This window comes from Triturus cristatus, chromosome 3_2, assembly GCF_964204655.1.
Source record: "Triturus cristatus chromosome 3_2, aTriCri1.1, whole genome shotgun sequence".
Lineage (NCBI taxonomy): Eukaryota > Metazoa > Chordata > Amphibia > Caudata > Salamandridae > Triturus > Triturus cristatus.
The window spans coordinates 263,359,761-263,383,965 of NC_140584.1; positions in this window are offsets into that span (position 1 = coordinate 263,359,761).

Consider the following 24,205-nt stretch of genomic DNA (forward strand, 5'->3'; position numbering starts at 1 on the left):
TTTTCTGGCCGAAGATGCGGAACGACGTCCTGAACCACTGCCGGTCCTGCCCCACGTGCCAGGCCAGCGGGAAGAGTGGCCGTAAGCTGAAAGCCCCTCTACAGCCCTTCCCAGTGGTCACCACCCCGTTCGAGAGGGTAGGAATAGACATTGTGGGGCCCCTGGACCCCCGCACGGCACAAGGACATAGGTTCATCCTGGTACTGGTGGATCACGCCACCCGCTACCCCGAGGCGGTGCCTCTACGAACTGTAACAGCTCCGGTGGTTGGCCGGGCCCTAATGGGGATCTTCTCCCGGGTGGGCTTCCCCCGAGAAGTCGTCAGCGACCGAGGCACGAACTTCATCTCAAAATACATGAAGTCCCTCTGGCAACAGTGCGGGGTCACCTACCGATTCACGACCCCCTATCACCCCCAAGGGAACGGACTAGTGGAGCGATTCAACCGCACTCTCAAGGGGATGATTGGGGGATTGGAAGAGCCCCTCCGTCGCCAGTGGGATGTACTACTCCCGTGCCTCCTCCTTGCCTACCGAGAAGTTCCCCAGAAGTCCCTCGGCTTTAGCCCTTTCGAACTCCTGTACGGGCACCCTGTGCGAGGGCCCCTCAGCCTAGTCAAAGAAGGTTGGGAGATGGCCCCCCTAAAGACCCCTCCAGACGTCTTCAAGTACCTCCTGGCCCTACGCAATCAGACCCGGCGCTTCAGGGAGATGGCCAAGGCGAACCTCGAGGCCAGCCAGGAAGACATGAAGAGGTGGTATGATCACAATGCCTCCTCCGTCGAGTTCGAACCTGGTCAACAAGTGTGGGTGATGTCCCCCACCGAACCATGTGCCTTGCAAGATAAGTGGACGGGGCCCTTCAAGGTGGTCGAGCGCAAAAGCCCCGTCACTTACCTCATCGACATGGGGACCCCCCGGAACCCCCTTCGGGTCCTCCACAGCAACAGACTCAAACCACACTTTGTGCGCTCAGAACTCAGCCTCCTGATGGCTACGGACAGTGGGGCAGAGGAGGACTCCGAACCCCTCCCGGATCTCCTGAAGACTCAGGAGAACGACGGTTCCGTGGACGGAGTCCGGCTCTCCGATGCCCTCACCCCAGAGCAACGCCAGGGCTGCCGGGACCTCCTGCTGCGGTTCGCTTCACTGTTTTCCCTCACTCCCGGGGTCACCCCTTGGTGCTTGCACGACGTCGACACCGGGGACAGTCCCCCTATCCGACACCGGGCCTACCGCGTACCAGATCGGGTACGGGCCTGCATACAAGAGGAAGTGGCCAAAATGCTCATGATCGGGGTCATCGAGCCCTCGGACAGTCCCTGGGCCAGCCCGGTTGTACTGGTCCCCAAAGCCGCTGCCCCCGGCACCACACCTGAACTGAGATTCTGCGTCGACTACCGGGGCTTGAACGCTGTCACCCGAACCGATGCTCATCCTATCCCCCGAGCGGATGAATTGATCGACCGGCTGGGGGCCGCCCGCTACCTCAGTATCTTCGACCTAACAGCGGGCTACTGGCAGATCGGTCTCACACCCCGGGCTCAGGAACGGTCCGCCTTCTCTACCCCCGATGGCCACTACCACTTCAAGGTCATGCCCTTCGGCATGAAGAACGCCCCCGCTACATTTCAACGTCTTGTGAACCAGGTCTTGGCGGGGCTCGAAGAGTTCAGCGCTGCCTACCTGGACGATATCGCCGTATACAGCCGCCACTGGTCCGACCACCTCCGCCACCTCCAGGAGGTCCTACAGGCCCTCCAGCGGGCCGGCCTCACGATTAAGGCCGGCAAATGCCAAATTGGCCAAGGGTCCGTGACCTACCTGGGGCACCAGGTGGGAAGCGGGCTGGTGGCCCCACTGCAACTTAAAATTGCTGCCATCCAGTCCTGGCAGCCCCCCGTCACCCAGACCGAAGTCCGAGCCTTCTTGGGGCTCACCGGCTACTACCGGCGGTTCGTGAGGGACTACGGCAGCATTGTGGGGCCCCTCACGGGTCTCACGTCCAAGAACCAACCGAAGCGGATTAACTGGACCCCCGATTGTCAAGCGGCCTTCGAAAGGCTGAAGGCCACCCTGTGCACCGCCCCTGTGCTCCAGGCCCCCGATTACAGTCGGGAATTCGTGGTACAGACAGACGCCTCCGACCACGGCATCGGGGCGGTTCTTTCCCAAGTGAACCCCGAGGGTCACGACCAGCCGGTGGCCTTCATCAGCCGACGTCTCCTGGCCCGAGAACAGCGCTGGAGCACAATCGAGAGGGAGGCCTTCGCAGTGGTGTGGGCCCTCAAGAAGCTCCGGCCCTATCTCTTCGGTACCCACTTCCGGGTACAAACCGACCATAGACCCCTGCAGTGGCTGATGCAGATGCGGGGGGAGAACCCAAAACTATTGCGCTGGTCCATCTCCCTGCAGGGAATGGACTTCACCGTGGAGCACCGACCGGGCCAAGACCACGCCAACGCAGATGGCCTGTCACGCTTCTTCCGCCTCGACGAGGAGAGTCCCCAAGAAGATGGGTGACTCTCCCCGCCTTCAGCTGGGGGGGACGCATGTTGGACAGGCCACACGAAGGGCTTGCTCCCTCCCCGCATGACAGGGCCCAAGCCCCGGCCCGCCAGGCGTGACCCACGAGAATCACCCGCACCCCGTCTCCCGACGGAACTCCTGCCCTCGGACCTCCATGTATCACGGGCCCAAGCCACCACCGGCTCCCTCGGCCGGGTCAAGCCGCCATCTTGGGCCCTGCGCCGCGAGGCCGCGTGGCCTCCCCCCGACCCTAACCCTGGGCCTGGCCGGCCCCGACATCCCGGCACCACCATCCACCCAGGAGGTGAGCGGACCACTTGGCAGGTCAATGGGAGAACGAAGCGCCAAGGACTCTCCCCCGCCAGGTGACGATCGCCTCCAGCTCCCCCAGGCACCGGCTCCACCCTCCCGCTGGGTGTCTGGACACCTTCATCCCGGACCCTCCGACCTCCAAGTGCGAGGGTCCGGACATCAAAGGGGCACCTGCCCTATAACTGGGGCAGCTCCGGAGCAGGAAGGCAGTTGTATCCTGGAGTCGAGAGACACCGAGAGAACTCAGCCTTGACGGACTACTGGCGCTGCCGTAGCCCTATCTTGTGAACTATCGTCCTGCCTGCTGGCGCTGCCGCGGCCTTCTGCAACATCCATCCTCGTCGGGACCTGCTGGCGCTGCCGTGGCCCGTTGTAACGACCACCTTCACCGGGACCTGCTGGCGCTGCCGCGGACCGTACCTCGACCATCTTCACTGGGACCTGCTGGCGCTGCCGCGGACCGTGTATCGACCATCTTCACCGGGACCTGCTGGCGCTGCCGCGGCCCGTACCAGCTAGACCACCAAGCTCGAGGATTGTGAGCTACCCACCATACCATCTCAACTACCAGACTGGTAACCAGACTGTCCCGCTACCCCCTTTTCCCATCTTGAGAGACTTGAATCGAGGGGACCCCTGAGTCCAGACCTCCTTGTACCTTGTTATCGTACCTTAAGAAGTGCTTATAAAGAACGCTAACTCATCTCCTTGTGTGGTATCTGTCTGTGGGGGGGAAGTTATTTGTCTGTACGATCGCTGGAGACGGCTCTCCCCGGAGACCTCTCCCCTTGTCCTCGGCCGACCCTCCCGGTCCGTCTAACACCTGCCATCCCCACCCACAGCGGACCTGTTGCCCAGCACTACTGCCACCCCCACTCATAGGGCTTATGTTGCCCATCACCCCTGCCACCCCCACTCATAGGGAACCTGTTGTCCATCACCCCTGCCACGCCCACTCATAGGGGACCTGTTGCCCATCACCCCTGCCACCCCACTCATAGGGCTTATGTTGCCCATCACCCCGGCCTCCCCCACTCATAGGGAACCTGTTGCCCAGCACTACTGCCACCCCCACCCATAGGGGACCTGTTGCCCATCACCCCTGCCACTCCCACCCATAGGGGACCTGTTGTCCAGCACTACTGCCACCCCCACCCATAGGGGACCTGTTGCCCTTCACCCCTGCCACCCCTACTCATAGGGCTTATGTTGCCCATCACCCCTGCCACCCCCACTCATAGGGGACCTGTTGCCCAGCACTACTGCCACCCCAACTCATAGGTCTTATGTTGCCCATCACCCCTGCCACCCCCACTCATAGGGGACCTGTTGCCCATCACCCCTGCCACCCCCACTCATAGGGGACCTGTTGCCCAGCACTACTGCCACCCCCATTCAAAGGGCTTATGTTGCACATCACCACCCCCACCCATAGGGGACCTGTTGCCCATCACCCCTGCCACCCCCACCCATAGGGGACCTGTTGCCCATCACCCCTGCCACCCGCACTCATAGGGGACCTGTTGCCCAGCACTACTGTCACCCCTACTCATAGGGCTTATATTGCCCATCACCCCTGCCACCCCCACTCATAGGGGACCTGTTGTCCATCACCCCTGCCACCTCCACTCATAGGGGACCTGTTGTCCATCACCCCTGCCATCCCCACTCATAGGGGACCTGTTGCCCATCACCCCTACCACCCCCACCCATAGGGGACCTGTTGCCCATCACCCCTACCACCCACACTCATAGGGGACCTGTTGCCCAGCACTACTGCCACCCCCACTCATAGGGGACCTTTTGCCCATCACCCCTGCCACCCCCACCCATAGGGGACCTGTTGCCCAGCACTACTGCCACCCCCACTCATTGGGCTTATGTTGACCATCACCCCTGCCAACCCCACTCATAGGGAACCTGTTGCCCTCACCCCTGCCACCAACACTCATAGGGGACCTGTTGCCCATCACCCCTGCCACCCCCACTCATAAGGGACCTGTTTCCCAGCACTACTGCCACCCCTACTCATAGGGCTTATGTTGCCCATCACCCCTGCCACCCCCACTCATAGGGGACCTGTTGCCCAGCACTACTGCCACCCCAACTCATAGGTCTTATGTTGCCCATCACCCCTGCCACCCCCACTCATAGGGGACCTGTTGCCCATCACCCCTGCCACCCCCACTCATAGGGGACCTGTTGCCCAGCACTACTGCCACCCCCATTCAAAGGGCTTATGTTGCACATCACCACCCCCACCCATAGGGGACCTGTTGCCCATCACCCCTGCCACCCCCACCCATAGGGGACCTGTTGCCCATCACCCCTGCCACCCGCACTCATAGGGGACCTGTTGCCCAGCACTACTGTCACCCCTACTCATAGGGCTTATATTGCCCATCACCCCTGCCACCCCCACTCATAGGGGACCTGTTGTCCATCACCCCTGCCACCTCCACTCATAGGGGACCTGTTGTCCATCACCCCTGCCATCCCCACTCATAGGGGACCTGTTGCCCATCACCCCTACCACCCCCACCCATAGGGGACCTGTTGCCCATCACCCCTACCACCCACACTCATAGGGGACCTGTTGCCCAGCACTACTGCCACCCCCACTCATAGGGGACCTTTTGCCCATCACCCCTGCCACCCCCACCCATAGGGGACCTGTTGCCCAGCACTACTGCCACCCCCACTCATTGGGCTTATGTTGACCATCACCCCTGCCAACCCCACTCATAGGGAACCTGTTGCCCTCACCCCTGCCACCAACACTCATAGGGGACCTGTTGCCCATCACCCCTGCCACCCCCACTCATAAGGGACCTGTTTCCCAGCACTACAGCCACCCCCATTCAAAGGGCTTATGTTGCCCATCACCCCTGCCACCCCCACCCATAGCGGACCTGTTGCCCATCACCCCTGCCACCCCCACCCAAAGGGGACCTGTTGCCCATCACCCCTGCCACCCGCACTCATAGGGGACCTGTTGCCCAGCACTACTGCCACCCCCACTCATAGGGGACCTATTGCCCATCACCCCTGCCACCCCCACCCATAGGGGACCTGTTGCCCAGCACTACTGCCACCCCCACCCATTGGATGAGTGATGCGCCACACACCCATCATACTCCAACATTAGGTATGTCAGCATAATACATCCCCCCTAACATCATGACAACAGTGTGTAGTCTGTGACAAATGCCCACAGCAGTGATTATGACTTCGAACATACAATGTAACTACCAGCACATGTGTGACCAAAAAATGAATGTGTACTACACAAGGCAAGCATCACAATAGCACTGTGTCAATGCAAAAATAACACCCCCTCACTGTGTAGAACAAAAGTTAAGTGTGGCGTTCCAAACTGCAGCAAATGTCGAGCATTGTTGTGATGGGGTCTAAACCCCCCTCATCACAGTGACCAAAAGGTAAGTGTCATCATGGTCAAAGCTGCAAATGCCAAACAGCATGTAGGATTCCCGGTCCCAACACATGAAACACTTTTGGGGCAAACTATTGGTTGTGTCCCATACCCACAGAGATGTGGTGAGGCTAACAGTGCTGTGAAAACAAAACATAATCTCGGCCATGTGCAGACAAGCACCACACATGGGGGCTGACAATGCATACAGTGTACAATGACACAAAAGCAGAAGTGACCATCACAAAGCATACACACATCTGGAAAATAGACACACTAATCAAAACAATCTGTGTAGACTGTGGGTGTCAGGTCACAAACTCCCATTCCATGCCAGCAATGGCACCTAACAACCAGGATGAATGTACAGAATGATGTGATATGACTCACAGGGACAGCAGAGTAAATCACAAAAACAGCATCCAGACAATGGCCCACAACAGCAATACCAATGCACTGATGCAGATGCACAAACACAAACAGGCAACCTCACACTGCACATCTGACACAACATATGTGTGTGTGTCTCAGTATCCCCAGGCAACTACACCACACATGAGGGGGGCTGAACCACAGTGACACAGATGTGGACAGAGTGCCATACAAAAGTAGACCATCATTGGGACCCCCTTAGTGGGCAATCAGGCATTGTGAGATGAGAGGGAGCACAAAAGACACATGTGACACAAGCTGGAATGAACACAAACTAACACAGCAAGAGTCTGACATACAACAGCACTCCCCCCAGGGACCAGACATTGGGGTGACACAAGCATGCATGACACCTCCACTGTGATGACAAAGGTAGATGTCGAACAAACTGTGAAAACCAGACATGTGTCCTCTGCCACAAATGTACATCACATCTACACAAACACAAATCACTCAGCATGGCCCGTCATCCATGGACAAACGGGAGCTAGGGGCCCATCCATGCAAACATTTACATCAGTCCACCCTCAACACCACACACCCTGAACTGCAACAATGTGCATCTATGAAGCCCACATGGACAGGTGACATTGCACATGCATCCATGACAAACACAGGAATGTTGGGAGGAACTAAGGTGCACAGACTCTTCACACATGGACAGTTTACAACCCTGGTGAATGACAGACATACTGCACAGTATGCGGTACCTGGCCATGATGGCAAAGCTCACGTAACCTTCAGAATACCTGCCACAGTCCCAGGACAATGCAGAAGCCAAGGCGAACCACAAGGCACATATGCTGACACCTGCAAACATTGCAGCCCTGAACCGGACAAGTGGGAGCAGTCACACACACATACACATGTTTCAATCACTGAAAGGCATTATCTAGAGACAACTACATGATATTGCGAACAAACAAGTGCCTTGGGGACCCCTGACTGTGTCTCATCTGCGTCTGACAACATCATCACCACTCAGAACTGACAAATCCCAATGATGAAACACCAATTAATAGTAGTGTGTCATGCACCCACACATCTGGTAGCCCATGGAAATGTTGTGGGATGAACACAGTACCACTCAGCAAGCATCAACAACAGGAACATATCAAGGGAACACTGCCTGCGTATGAAAAGGGATGTGGACACACAGACATGCTCATACAACACACACCATGGGTCCAGGCTATGTCACGGGACAACACACTTACTTGAGGGGACCCAACTCCTGTGGAAGCCCAGCTGTGCCAAACATATTCACAGCACGTCTCACTCATGTCAGCAGAACACTTGGTCAGTCAGCCATCAGTTACCACACAATAAAGGCTCTGGTCACAACAGCCTGGGTACGTGAGTCTCCCCTAAGTCATCTGCACATACTCAACACATATGTACAGCAGGTTGCACAAAGGACCCAGTTGCTCCTTTACCAATGATGCCCACACCTGTAGGTCCAGTGGTGATGCGCCCAAAGTCAGGGAAATAGACAAATTGGACAATGGGAAGCATATCATATGTGCATGGGTGCAAGCCACAGATGTGACCATGCAAATGAAATGTTCACAGAGATGTCCACAAATTGTTGATCATGACACACCCAGTTAGCTGCAAAGGATGACATGGATACCGACCAAAATAGGATACATATCTCATGGACCACATGGAGTACCTCACATCAACACCTCAGTATTCAACATTGGAAACCAAGCATTACAGGTGCAAGGTCATGCTAAACATCATCAATCTAATGTACAGCTTAATCAAGTTCACAACGATAAAGAAAAAAGCTTTATTCAGCATATGAAAATGTAAACGTCCGTTCAAACAAAAGGCCAATGGCCAGTTAATTATCAAATGACAAGGAGTGAACTTGAGTGACAACTGTCACACGTTGCTTGCCTGCACTGGTAAGGACAGGGGACATCCCCTCAGAGGGGCATGCATGGGGGCAGGCCAGGCACCGCAGGGACAGGATCAGGGCGCAGCAGAAGGAGGCAGTGAAGGGGTGGTGGATGCACTGCAACTGCAGTGGAGTTGACTGAAGTGGTGGGTGCAGTCACAACTGTGGGGCAAAAGTCAGATGGGGTGGGTGCCGGCACAACTTCAGTGGGCAGGTCAGATGGAGTGGATTGGGTCCCCACTGCAGTGCCCAAGTCAGACGGCGTGGTCATAGACTCCACTGCAGTGCCTAAATCCATGTGAGCGTAATGGGGTGCAGGTGAGGTCGGCAGGACAGAGGGGGGGACACGGTCCCCACATCAGTGGCACTAACCATCTGACCGGGTGTGGAGGAGCAAGTGGTAGGGGGGGAGGGCCTCAGCATTTTGGGGATGGTATATCTGTGGGTGGGGAAACCCGGGGCAGGGTGTGGCGGGGAACCTCTGGAGTGGTGGCCTGGGGGATGGAGGACGGAGACTTCGTCTTGGAGCTGCGTGGCGGGGTGGGGTCTTGCTCTTCCGGCTCCGGGGGGACTTGCGGGTGGGGGCCTCAGTCTGGCTGCGCGTGGGGGAGGGTGTCCGGGTGTGAGGGGCACTCCCCTCTGTGTGTGGGGACTTCCTCTTCCCCTTGTAGTCTGGATCTGCTGGGTTGGTGGGGAAGAGGCCAAGGTCACAGAGGAAGAGCTTCTGTGGAGATGGGGTTGCAGGTGAGGCAAGGGAAGGGGCTGGGAGGGAGAGGTTTTGGAGGACTGCGGAGTGGTTGTGGATGACTGTGTGTGTGTCTGCAAACCATCCCCTGTGAGTGTGGTATCAGTCCCCTGCGCTTGCTTGTGTGCACGTCTAGCCCTTGGTCTGGGTGTTTGTGTGCTGCCCGTGTCTGTGGCTTTGTGAGAATGTGCAGGTGTGTGTGTGCTTAGGACTGGTAGGCTGCTATGAATCGTGGGTGGTGCAGAGGTAGGAGGGGTGCAGGACTGTTGGAGGAGGGACACTGCTGCCGTCGGGGTGGAGGCCACGGACTGATTGGTCCTCTTTAGTGCAGACATGCCCGATGAAATGCTCTCCATGAACGACACCAGTTGCGTCAAAAACACTGGTGTGTGCATGGAGGACACTCAGCATCGATGTCTGCCCTACATGGATCTGTCTAAGTAAGTCCACAGACTCATCACTCAGGGCAGCAGGGGACACAGGGGCAGGGGGTGCGGTGTCTGGCACAAAGGAAACATGCTCCCGAACACGGGAGCCTCCACCGACCTCTGGGATGGGAGCCGATGGGAGGGTGGTGATGGTGGTGGTGGGGACGGTGGCGGGGACAGCCTCACTAGCTGGGGTTTGGTGGTTGCTGACACCCGCCTCCACAAGGGAGTCATCCTCAGAGCTGCTGTGGCCCTCAGCTGGGGTGGATGGTGCTGAGGACTACTCGGTGTGGCTCCTCTCGCCCTCCGTGCCACTGTGTCCCCCCGACTCCTCTCCTTCTCTCCCTGTCAGGCTCTGTCGCTCCTCCTGGTCCATGGAGCTGTCCCCTCCTGTGGCTGTGGATGTATCTGGATAAAAATAGGAAGAAAGAGAACAACATCAGTCACCTGCACTGACTGCACACACCACAGTGAGTACATCACATCACAGGGCAAGGCCTGGCATCATCAGCTGAACACTGCTCAAAGTGCCAACACTGTTTAGAATAAGCCAGTTGTCATTCTCACCATCAACCATGGCACACATATCCCTCCTTGACTTGCACCCATATGTCTGTTGCATGTTGGATGCCAATACCCTAATGTGCCCACATGCACCAACCACACATTTGTTGGACATGCAAGTGAACATGTAGCTGTATGTCACTATACACACAGCACATCTCTTGCCACTGACTCACTACAGGTGTCTGGATGAAGGAATGGGCAGAGACTCATTTCACATGCTTGTGATGCATGCCAGCAACACACACTATGATGTTCTCATGTCCTGATGGTCAATGCCACACTGGGGTGCATGGTGCACACTTGAACACAATGCAGGATCACTCATAGCAAGTTAAATGCCATGGCACTGGCATGCCTGGAAAGTCAGTCAACACTGTCTCCTGTCACCGGGGCAGGACATCCATACATCAACAGTATGCACTGTGTCACAATCATAGCTCAGGGATAAAGCAAACTCTGCAGATTACAAGTGCACTTGCCCATCCGTTGCAAACAACATATCCAGGACCCAGAAGACCCCACATCATGCAAATCAGACATATGAGTCTCTGCGAACACAACTCCCTGTACACTAGCACATCACAGTCTGCTGTGCATGTAACCCAGCTGCCTGAAGTACCCAGTTGCATACACCATTGTGCGCTGTCAGATGATCACACCTATATGTCACACAGGTCTTGTCTCTCATAGTCACATCTCAGATGTCCTGCTGACCCTCAAAATCATGAGCACCCCAGTTGTACGTAACAGGAAGCCACACCATAATGACACAGAGGCAGACACCTGAAGGCACATGTCACTAAGCACAACCTGTAAGTTGATACACAGGAGTGGGATCACAGAGTGTTTCTAAATGCCCTTGAGGCTAAGCTAGCTAAGCAAGTGTGACATACTTTATATACATACTCCTGAGGCCCACAAATTGGAGTCCCCTGCTGCATGGTTTTGTTTGAAATACCCCAGCCACATGTGGCGAGTCAGACCAGCAATTGGAACACATATCAAGGGCACACACAGATCACATGTCAGATCCCAGGCATTGGGTAAACAATTGACCCACCCATGAAACACACAACAGAGTCACAGGAACAGATGCTGTCCGGAAGCTGAAGCATAGCTGACTGCAGGGACACAGTGCCCTAGTGACACAATCAACAGACTGTAGGGGCCACACCTGTGGAACAGATGAGGAGGCTGCATCACACAATTGAGGGACCTGAGTATTGGACTACAAGACCTACGTAATGTGGAAGTGTGACTAGGCAAAAAGACTGCAATTAGAATGTCAGACATAATACACAGATTAGGCATGGACTTACCCCCTCCTTGCTGCTGTCTGGCCTTCAGCTGCCTATCCAGGTCCGGGAAGACCACCGCCAGTATCCGGAGCATGTGGGGGGTCAGGGTCTGGTGTCCGCCCCTCCTGCGAGGAGGTGACAGCTTCAGCTGGACTCTTGCGATCCTCCGGGTCCAGCCCCAAAGGTCCTGCCACCTCTTCTGGCAGTTGCGGATGCGGCGCTTGTAGACCCCCACCGAACGAACTGCCCGAGCGATGGTCAGCCATATCTCCTGCTTCTGGTGGGCATCAACCTGTGAGGATGACAATTACATTAACACACATGCCTCATATTTGTGCTGCACACATTTGGATATACATGTCATCATCACAAAGGGAAATGAGTTACACAGGTAGTGCAACCATGGAAAAGGACAAATAACCTGCATGTCTGACATGTTAACAATGCCTGGGAAATTTGAGCAAGCACAAATGCACTTTAGCAGCAGAACACCTGTTCATTACATGTACCTACACACTTTGGGGGATGAAAGTACTCAGTGAGAATGCTTGCTACTGGTGTACACACTGCTAGTACTGCTAGTCAGACAACATGCATAATTAGGAAGGCAGTGGACTGCACACTCACCTGCTCCCCTGGTTTCCCATAGAGCTTGCAGTACTGTGGAAGGAGCCCATCCAACAGGACCTGGTTCTCCTCCTCAGTGAAGGCTGGGGCCCTCTCCAAAGTACGTGCCATAGCAGGAGCCAGAGGATGCAGAGACAGCGGCAGTGGTAGCAGGGATGTGGTCCAGTAGCATGTAGTGCAGGCAAGTGAGCTCCCTGGGGGGCCAGCCAGCCATATATCTGTGCTGCAGAGGCAGACTCTGTGCCATGTGTCCCCAGTGATAGGTCCAACACGGTTGCATTCTATGAATCTGGCCAATCCATGGAAATGTACGACTCGTACACGTCTTCCGCATCGTTCAAACCTTCACCTTCATAAAACCCTCGGAATTGCAACATTGTTGTAGGCATCCAACTGAATTTCCAGCGCACAACTCGTACAGGTTTTGAATCCGCATCCGTCTCCATGACAGTCCAGAGCCAATGGGTGAGCCCGGCTGTGTCAACTGACTGTACAACGCGTAGTTTGAAAATACACATGCACCCGTCTCCAAACGATTCAATGGCCAAGGCGTATGCCTGTCTCGGACCATGCCTGCCCGAAGTGCATGCATGATAGTCACCCGCGTCGGACCTCATTGCAGTCAATGACAAAGCGTACGCCCGGCTCGGTCATGAACCGTGCAATGCGTACGCATTGTCACCTGCGTCGGACCTCATTGCAGTCAATGACAAAGCGTACGCCCGGCTGGGTCATGAACCGTGCAATGCGTACGCATTGTCACCTGCGTCGAACCTCATTGCAGTCAATGGCAAAGCGTACGCCTGGCTCGGTTATTGACCGTGCAATGCGTACGCATTGTCACCCGCGTCAGACCTCATTGCAGTCAATGACAAAGCGTATGCACGGCTCGGTCATGAACCGTGCAATGCGTATGCATTGTCACCCGCGTCGGACCTCATTGCAGTCAATGGCAAAGCGTACGCCCGGCTCAGGCATGAACCGTGCAATGCGTACGCATTGTCACTTGCGTCGGACCTCATTGGTGTGACTATTTGATGGCTTCAACACACAATTACTTGCCAGGGACACATGTGCACACCTACCACACTACAGCATTGGCCACACAGTGTCCCATGGCATGTAAGGCTGCATTCCCTGTGCGTTGGGGGGGCAACATTTGGTTTGTTGTGTGGCACTTTTGTTCAGCCACTCCCAGGCTGTGCACTTGTTCATGGGGGCATAATCCTTTGTGTGTTGTGCACATTACCACTGTGATGTGCAACTGTACAGTGATGGGCATGGGACACGGACACAGTTGCAGGTTGGATATGTTTAGGACATGTCACATACACCCTGAGTCCTGGGGGTGATGGCATGTACATCACAGTGAGACCTGTAGCCACAATTCAGATGTGCACCCACAGTCTGTTCGCATGTTGTGTCTCAGATGTGGATGATCAAATGTGCCCAATGGGAGACGGTCTCCACATCCATGTGGTATATGCAGCAACCTTGATGGTGTGTGTGTGTCTAAGAGACGTACATGTAGGGCCTGCAGGGACACCAGTGGCCAGTACCTGTGGAACTCACGCTTGCCTTGTGGTGTGTACGTGATACGCCATGTCCATTCCAGAGTCGATGTGGCAATACAGGGACCCTGGGTATCTGCATGGCAAAGATCTGTGATGCCTGGGAGACATCAGGCCTCACTTGTCACTGTGGTGTGTGTTTGTAATATCACAGCAGTACATAGCTCGGGTGACACAGCCCAATGATTGGCCATTGCACTACTTGGGACTTATGTGGACATGTGGAATTGAGATGTGAGGTGATGGTCATGTAGGTGACATATGTGTCCATGCCCAACAGCACACACCTCAGTACATTGTGTACTGTCATGATGTATCATGTGATATTGAGCCTGGTCATGGCCACATGGGTGGATGAACCGACAATCTTCCTTTGTTCATCTCTGTTCTGCAGGGCACCAGCTGTCCATCGACCGTTCCCAGACCTTGAAACTGCATCCGACGGTATTGCTTCACCAGGCCACTGATTGAGGAGTTGGCGGACCAGTTGGCGCCATATCTGCTACCTGGCCGGACATACCCTACAGCACTGACCCCAGAGGGAAAGGTGATGGCAGCCCTGCACTTCTCTGCTACTGGTACCTTCCAGTACACTGTGGCTACAGCAGGTGGGATGTCGCAAACTATGTTTAGTCGTGTGCTACGCGATGTCTTGGAGAGGATGTTGCATTTCCTTGACCTGTACAACAAGTTCCCTAGCCCAGCTGAACTCCCTGAAATAAAGGATGCCTTTTATCCACTGGGGAGGATGCCGAACGTCATCAAATCTATTGATGGTACACATGTGGCCCTGATACCACCACATGCACATGAGCAGGCATACCGGAACAGGAAACATTTCCACTCGATCAATGCTCTGGTGGTATGTTTTGCAGACATGTGTATCACACATGTGTGTGCTCGGTTCCCTGGTTCTGCGCACAATGCCCATATAATGAAGAGTAGTCGCATTGCAACGCTGATGGCACAGATGCCAGATCAGCGTGCCTGGCTTGTCGGTGTCTACTGACTGTTTACCATTGTGTGTTTGTTTGGCAATGTTGTATTCCGCTCTCCTACAAAACTCAGCTACTTGGTTATTTTTTTGTGTGTAGGTGACTCCGGATACCCCAACATGCCGTGGTTGCTGACACCCCTCAGGAACCCTGTGACAACAGCCTAGATGCGCTAACGATGAGGCACATGATCGGAGCAGGAGGGTGATTGAGCGGACATTTGGCCTCCTGAAAAGCCTTTTTCGCTGCCTGGACAAGACCAGAGGGTCCCTCCCATAGGAGCCTGCAAAGGTGTGCAAAGTTATCCTTCTATGCTGCATGCTACACAACATGGCAGTGCGGAAGACGGTGCCTCTCATCCAGGATGACGATGACCAACCTCCGCCACCTGTGGAGGATCCCGGCCTGGGCCAAGATGCCAGTGATGATGAGGATGAGGGTGACGTCCGCTCACAGCTCATAAACAACTTCTTCACCTGAATGTGAGTTTCCAGGGTTGTTATGTCAATGTATGGAGTTAGCATGGAATGTGTTGTGGCTGCTCTGTTGCTGTCTGAGTGTGTCTGTGTGCCACTTGACTGGATGCGTGCAGTGATGTGTCCATTCAGGTGGTGTGTACTCCACAATAGGGTAGTACTGCTAACTTGTTTCTGTGTAGGTTTATTGTGACATGTTTTGTGCATGTGTATTGCATTTCTCTCCTGTTCGGCTGTGCTTTTGACTGTGTCTTGTGTCTGTCGTTCCCAGGGTAATTTGCCTGTTGTTTGGTCAACACTGACCCCCAACACCCAGAATCCAACACCAGTGTGGGAGTAGTCAATTGCCATCAAGTGATGTGCCACACACCCCTGGACTTCAATTCTCAGACACTCTGTGACCGGGTGTCCACCGTAACGTATAATTGCCTTGCAACTATTTTAGAATAAGCATGTTGCTGATGTGTAATGAACCTGTGCTTTGTTAGGTGCGTTGTCTGTCTTCCCACATCTGAGTGACATTTGCTTACCTCACCTGTGGACTTGTTGCCACTGACTGTGGATAGGTGTTGTGGTTGTGCATACCTATGTGTTTCTGGTCAACATCATTGTGTGGGATGAGTAACATGGCCATGGTGAGTATGTGTTGTGTTGCCATAGTGGTGTGTCTCCCTCACATGTGTCACATCACCATGACTCACCTAACTTGGGTCACATTGTTGTAGTATTTGGCATGCACTGTGTTGTTTAGCAGATCGACATCTCCATGACACATGACAAGTTGGAATCACAACAGTGGCAAGTATGGTGTACTGGTGAGTTTATTTTCGGACATGTGTGAGGAAAGTGCACAGGATGGTGGGTGCTGTACATTGGTTTTTGAATCCAAAGTTCACATTAGAGTTGGAAGTGCTGGTAGATGAAATGTCCAGAGTAAAGTCCACAATCATCTGCTTCATTGGACCAACATGAACCCTCCATGTCATGTGGGCGAGTTGTGTGCCATTGAACAAGGTGAAACGGTTGTGCACAAAGAACATTGTCCAGAACAGATTTAGAGGCCCTGGGGGATGTGCTGGGACATCTGCCTCTCACATGTCCTTCTTCGGACGACCCCTCTTCTTCTTGGGGGATGGATCCTCAGGTGCAGGCCTCTGTGGTGCAGGGGACTCTCCGCCAGAGTCCACTGTGGGTGTGTCTTTGTCCCAGGTTTTTTTTATTTGATATTTATTGGCTTTGTCATTCCTTGTTTGGTCCTTTTTTTGTCTTTTTTTCTTTGGGTTTTCTAGGCATGCAGGAGACTTTCTTCTGACCGAGACGGACGCTGATGTTGGCTCGTGCGGGCTTCTCCGCCTCGTCCACGCTGACTATCTTCTGTGTTTCATACGCGTCAGTCACGGAGATCTCTATTACTTGTGGACCCGGTTTTCTGTGCATGTCGGTCGTGCGGTTTGGTCTCCATGCGAGTCGGTCTGGTTTTACACGCATTGCATCATACTGCGCGGGTCGGATATCACGGGTACGTGTCGGTCGGGTTCGTGTCGGTCGGTGAAACTCGCGTCGGTTTTCTGGCCGGATCACTATTTTCCCTACGGCTCGGTCGTACAGCTTGTATTCCGTACATGTCGGTTGTAATTCACACGCGTTGCATCGTACTGCACGGGTCGTACGGCGCTGGTCTGTGTCGGTCGGTCTCCGGTCCGGGTCCGTGTCAGTCGATACGTTTTGCGACCGGAATCGGCCCCTAAGAGTTTGGACAAGTGTGCATGGCACTGTCAGGGACCTGGCTAAAGAGGGCATGAAGTAGCTGAAACTGGATCATAAATTCAAAGCTATTCTGAAGAAGGGCCCCGAAAAATACGTTTTGCCCAGGACCCCCAAAATCCTTAAAATGTCCCTGGTGCATGCACAGAACTTATCCATGATGGTTGTTATCAATACTAATATCAATGCTAAAGATATCGTCTGGATGGAATGTCCTGTCAAAAACACGGACAAAATATTGAGAAGAGAAGTGCAAATAGGTAAGTATAGATTTACTATTCCTAACTCCACAGCTACATACCTCAAATATGATTATATCATCAAGGTAGATGTAGGTGAAGTTAAGTATAGTAAAACTTTGCTTATGCATAGAAACTTACCTTCACAATGTTTTTTTTGTCCTCAATATTCTTGTTACAACATTTCGTCCACACAATAGTTGTGACTATATTTTGTCCAAACACCTTGCATGATATGGCCCCAGCATGGGAATATACCTCACTGATGCATGTACCTAATAATTATATACAGTTTGTGACTGCATCACTTGTACAGATACAACAAAATGCCTGGAACCTACCATGAGTAGTGTTCAGGAATCAGCTGAATCCTCAAAACTATGCACTCTGCAACAGAAAATGGAGTTCTCTCATAACATAGTGGCATTCACTATGATGTAGTGAGACTCCACAAACAAAATAGCACAGGCAACTAGTAAGCTTTCATGTAATATGTACTACGGGTGGGCTCATGGGCCTTGAATTATGACTTCAGTAATCACATTTAAGGAAAGCAGCAAATGAAATTAAGACTGTGGGAAAGTTAGTTTAAATTATATGTGGAAATGGAGAACAGTTAGGACTAATGCAATCATGTGGCAATAAAATTTGATATATTATGGAGAAGAACTGAGTCAGGCGACAGGGAAAGGCAAATTATGCAGATTATGCATTTAAAGGCAAGTTATGTGGAGCATTCTGTGGCATTATTAACAAGCTGTGTTGACATTTTTAACACACGTTTAATACAAAAAGGGATCCCACCCCTATACCAAATGCATATCTTATTTTCAGTGGGAAAGAAACAAATTCAGCAGATTCTTTTCAAAATATTGTCATCAGCATACAATTATTGATTCTGGGTCTGTTTTACACTCTGGTGGACGACTCCCTCTATAGGAGTGACAGAGGACATTACGTCTCCCCAAGGTTGTAAGGGTCATTTTTAGGTCTCGCCTAGCTATTGCATTTACGCAATCGCTATGCGAGACTCTAGTAAGAGGGGCATTTCAAAGTGCTCCCAAAAGTGGATTGCATGGCGAGCATGCGCACAATCACGTGCATCGTGCTGCCATGCAATCCATTTGGGGAAGTGCTTCAGCCCACTGGCGTGTGCACGTGTCACAGCCTCGGCATCATACTTCAATCGGTCTGCTCCCCCGCCTGGAATGCGCTCCCCCGCCCCCGCCAAGCGCGTGCGCCAAATTTGCTTTCACTTTCGCGCGGCGGGCGCTCGTGTCCGGGCCACTTTAGAAGCCGGGCTTGTTCTTCTAATGACACCCAGGATGTCTGTGTGATGGAAATAGAGGGTGTTTTCTTATTAATCTCCTCGCTGCTGTGCGTCTGTGGTCCCCGCAGTGCCGCGCTCACCCCGGAGGGGTCAGGCCTCTCCAAGCCATTCATTAAAACTCATAAAATTAATCACCGGCATCATCTTCCTCGCCGCCGTCACGCATGGAGGCCGGGGAGGGGGCACCCGCCGAAAAGTGCCTCTTTTTGTAAATTGCATTAGCTGTCCTCTCGACTCTCCGTTAATGAGGTGCCACGGCGGCGGTGTCTGCCCATTGATCGCCCGCCTCGCGCCCTGGCAATTAGCGTCAGGCGCCGTGTCGCTGCCGCGAGATGGCAGGGGCGGTCGCCCATTACACCCGCACCTCCCTGGCACTCCAAGCCCTCGCTTACTTCCAACCAGCCTGGCAATTAATAACCTGCTATTTTTATTTTCTTGATTTTTTTAATTAAATGAACTTGAATAGTTTATTATTATAGGGGCTGGGTGTATGGGCACGCGTAGTTGCTACTCTCGCCTTCCCAGAAAATGAGATCGTTCAGTTAGCGCCCACTTTGAAGCGAGAAGCCTCTTGACGCTATGCACTTATTGGTTGTCCTTGAGATTCCAGGAGGGATGAGCCTCACACTGCAGGGTTCGGATTGGCACTGTGTCATAATGTTGTGATAAGAAATGCTGCGCTGGTGCTTCTGACTTCGTTGCGTCCATTCAGTCATCTTTGCGCTAAATACGCTTCGCTTTTCTCTTTCACGTGGTGTTGAAAAGGGTGGAGAGCGATTCCTGCCTGAGGAAAAGGTGCATGCCTGTTGAAACCAAATGTCAACAGCAAGGGGATGGGTAGTCAAGGCTTCAGGAGGCAGCACCGAGGCGCCTAATGCACAATGTTGTATCGATTCTATAGCATGTCATCATACCTCTTGTCGGGCCCCTGAAGCGCCTTGCAGAAGACGAATCGGGCTTCCTCTTCTGAGGTTCTCGGATAAGATGAGGTGATGGTCGCTGTGCCATCAAGTCTTGGTGGTGGCGCGTGTGTGATGCCCAGAGAGTGCTCCAAGCTTGACGCAATGGCATTTGACCACGTTTTACGCATTTATGGTGGAAAGCATAGACGTGTGAGTTTAGCAGCGCAAGTAACAAATATCACCCAGTTAGGGCTGTACCCTTAGAGGTAGCCGAGCTTTAAACTCTAAGAAGAGACAGGACCTTATATCTCTTCTGAAATTCAAGTGATTCTGGATAGATCTGGTTTTCTTTGGGAGTTTATTCAATATTGTGCATGTCTGAATGAACTGTACTACCTCAAATGCAGGTTTTATGAACTGAAAGACTTATCAGCAGTAGGGCCTGAGTTAGACAGGCTGTGGCGGGCACCGGGCATTTTCCCGATGGGCCGGAAGGGTGAGGGCTTTTTTTGGACCGATGGGGCCGTTTTTAGGTCTAGCCTGGGCAGCGCATGCTCTGCTCTGCGTGACATGCTGTATTCAAGTATTGACTTGAAACTCCTACCACTCTCCGCCCATATTTGCCATTGGCTTGTGTCATTGTCCTTTGTAAATTCTGGCTTCTGATTCGTTAATTGGCTTGTTAGTCCTGCCTTAGTACCGCCTTGTCTTCATTTGTAACCTCCCATGAGGATTGGCCCTTTTACTTCTGTTGTTACACGATATGTCTGTAAGCACTATTTTCATTAATTAGTTTCTCCGACATGCTTTCCTGCACTATTCAGTTCCCAAGCAGCCCAGGACAATGGCGGCCGCTTCTTTGAAATTAAATAGGTCTTGCATTTACAAGAGTTTGAGCTTTTGGCATTGTAAATGACAATGCCTTTTATTTATGTGTTAATTATCAACACAGATAAATAAAATGCATTGTCATTTACAATGCCAATAGCTTAAACTCTCACAAATGCGAAACCTATTGCATTGCAAATGCTTGTTCTTTTGTCTGTCAGATACCACCGGGATTTTCCTGCAGGTGATGGATAGAAAATAAAAAAACTTCAGACTGTCAACTTTAAATAGGATGGGTGGTCTGATGTGCCTACCCAACAGTCCCTGCTCTCTTGTACCCCGTTGTGGAGCATGCATAGGTACGCCATCAGAGTGATGTCAGTCTGCCCGACTTTAAATAGGCCACATTGAGTTACGATGTGGGGGACAGGGTACTCCTCCTAAATCAGGCCTTTTGTCATAGACTGACAGAAATGCTTTTTTATTAGCGATGTGCCTCCTACCTCCCAAATCAAAATAGTTTGTGTACAACATATGCAAAAAATCTAGCATAAGCAATTCTTGTTACCCAGTTGAATTTTGCAAAGCGATAAACGTGTTGTTGCACCACATGTGCACAATTTTTACTTTACTTTTGATGTAATCGACTGAGGAAAGTACGCTTTTTTGTTAAAACCTGCAAATTACGCAGACTGTTCTGAATTATGTGACAAGGGCGACAAACACATTTTACACTGAAAAAGTTGCTGCTGCTGAATTAGGTAATTCCAGTGGCCTTAGGTGTAGCATTATTTATTAATGTTTCCATTTGCCCAGTTGCTAACTGGAGCCATTTCTTTTGATGTATTGTTGGTGTTCATTACCTTATAATGTTTTATTTCATTGTATTTCTGTGAAATCGTTTGATGGAGTTGAAGTCAGTATAAACAAATGATTTCATGGAAGTTTGTCAGTCCATGAAATTGAAATATTTTCGTGTTTTTGTCAAAAATAATATGGAACTTTTTGATTTGAGACAGAGTCACCTGCTCCACCACAGTCTGATTGAACTGTGAAATGTTCCCTACATCGGAAAGTCTTTGTCGGTGACTGTTAGCCACACATTTGATTCTCTAGCCATACTTACCGCACCTTCAATACAGTAAATTAATTGATAGCACATGTGCAGATCCTGTAATGCTGTTTCCCAGATTTGCTGCTTTTGCTCTGTCACTGCATCCAAACTGCAGCTGCCTTCGATCATAAATGGTTGCTATGGGGTCTCACAGGCAGTGGGGCCAGCGGCGGCTCCTCCGGTAAGGCGGAGGAGTGTCGCCCCTCAGGATAAATACAATGATAATAACATTGTTATTAGAATTTCATTTTTCATTATTGGCTATGTAAAGGTGCAGGTCGGGCGGGGCTGTGCTGCCCACAGAGCAGGCGGAGGAGTGGTGTGCACTCTCTTAAGTGCGCTTGACAGTTTGGCCGGCAGTCTTGGGCCAGCCAAACCGTCATGCTCACTTTTAACAAGTTCTGAAGCACACGCAACTTATATCAACACAGCAGTATATTAATATGAGGGAACAAATGATTCAGTTTCTTAGGGCTTGTTCGGTCCCCTTGACACACAAGAGGTTATGTTTGGGCTTACATCTTGTAAAAACATACTGGTATGAAATGTTACAAAAAAGTTTGTCTGTATTACTTCCAGCCCTGAGGAAGTCGTAGGGTTCATGCCCAAAGACGATGAAACGTGTTGGCGTAAGGGATTGGAAGAACGTGCATAGTAAAGGAACGAACAAGCCCTAAGAAACTGAATCATTTGTTCCCTCATATTAATATACTGCTGTGTTGATATAAGTTGTATTTGCTGCAGAACTTGTTAAATGTTTTATTCAATCTTTGATTGAAAACTTGGGGAATTTGGGTGAATGTTCTCCCTCTTTGAATGCACCGCAGGATACGTGTAATGTTTCTTATTTGATTCAATGGTGTAAATTTATATGAGTGCCTAAAGGACTCTTTTCACCCAGTTTTAGTTAACCGTCATGCACACTTTGCATATTCTCCCCCGGCTGTATTGTACAGTCTGGGTGGAGAACATGCACAGCCTCCCAGCCTCTCTCTGAGCGACGAACCTCGGCGCTCAGAGCAATCACAACATTGTTGTAATGTAGTGTCGTGATTGGCTAGAGGAGTTAGGAGCCTGGGTGCTTCCTGCTTCGTCCACCGAAAAGGACAGAGGAGAGGCAGCTACCGGGAAGGCAAGTGAATTTTTTTATCCCCCCACTCCTTCCCGCCCCAACACTACTGCCCAGTAGAAGCCACTCCTGAGTGGTGCGGTGTCTAAGTGGGGGTGCTTGCTCACTATGAGCAGTTCTTTAAAACTCACATACACAAGAGAACTCTATTGTTGATAACAAGCAGACTCACCCAGAGACTTCATGCCTGGAGCCAACCACTGAGATATCTTTACTTGATAATACCAGACTCATTAGTAGCCACTGGCACTGAAAGGAGCTACCTTGTGTGTGGATATGCCTCTTGTGCAAAGGGAGAATGCCGTCACTCACAATGAAGTCAGCCACTGTCTGAAGTGGGCTGACCCACTGCTGCATGCTGTATACTGTAGTAGGTGGGAGAAAAATCTGAATGACACAATAAAAGACCAATGAATGAAGAGAGTCATTTGAAAGCCCCTAGAAAGTAAGTTTAATGTATAAATAATTTTAATAAAATCAAAAGGTCTTGGCTAATGCCAGAGCTAAAAAATAAGTTAACTGGCCTTTCATGACAATCATATATTCAACCAGCAAAGATTTGTCTTCATTCGCATTCATTTTAACTGAATGTGCTAGACATTTTATAAAGTGCTATAAATCTGAATGGCTTTTAGCTTTGTGTACATCACACATATTAAAATGAATTCATTGAAGGCTGCTCAAGAGGGCTAATCCTCATTTCAACTAAGATGCCTCCTCCTTCAACAGTATTTCAGAAAATCTCACATAAGGGGCAAGATTTCTGTCCTTAGTACCTTGCCTGATCCAGATATGGGGAGGTTCCTAGCACTGGTCAGCTGGTGTCAGGTGGCAGAAGTAAGATGTTGCAGCAGCTATCACCGATAAGCAGTGGTCTGCGGCATGTCTGCAAATATAAGAGCTTATTTACAAGCCCCTGGTGCCACTGGTACGCCACTTTTTCCCATATTAAAAGTGATGCACCACTCCTGCAAAGGGATTTTAAATAAGCCCCATACAGGGCCAGCCTTAGGGTGGTGTGACTGGTGCGGCCGCACTGGGCGCTGACTTGGAGGGGGCGCACTGACCTCAAAGGGGGGCGCTGTGTTTAGAAATAACTTACATTTAAAAGTACGTGCTGCTGAGTTCCTGCCTGCAGCTTTCAGACAGCAATTAAAATGTCAAGATAACGTTTGTGATTAATGTTCCTGCGAGACGGAGAGATCGGAGTTTTGTCTAGTGGCATTTTTGAATCTCCATAAAGTAGCACAGAGGATTAATGTGTCTGCTGCAAAGAACAGATGTATTTTATGTGGATAGCTGAGTATATGAGTAAAGCCAGCCTTTTCCAGTGCTTTAAAACAAAGGAAATGCTTGTGAGAGAGGGGCTATGGAGAGACGTGGCACTTTATCCGGTGGTAGTGTGGGAATTGGAGGAAGAGGTCATGGGGAGGGAGGGGGGGCGTAAAAGACGGTCTCACCGGGCACCACCAGCTCTAAAGCCGGTCCTTGCCCCATAGAAATAAGTAGGACATCATTGACTCTAGAGAATGCGAATTTTTTGTAACTGGTGGGGTGGTCAATACATTTTAGCATGTTGTA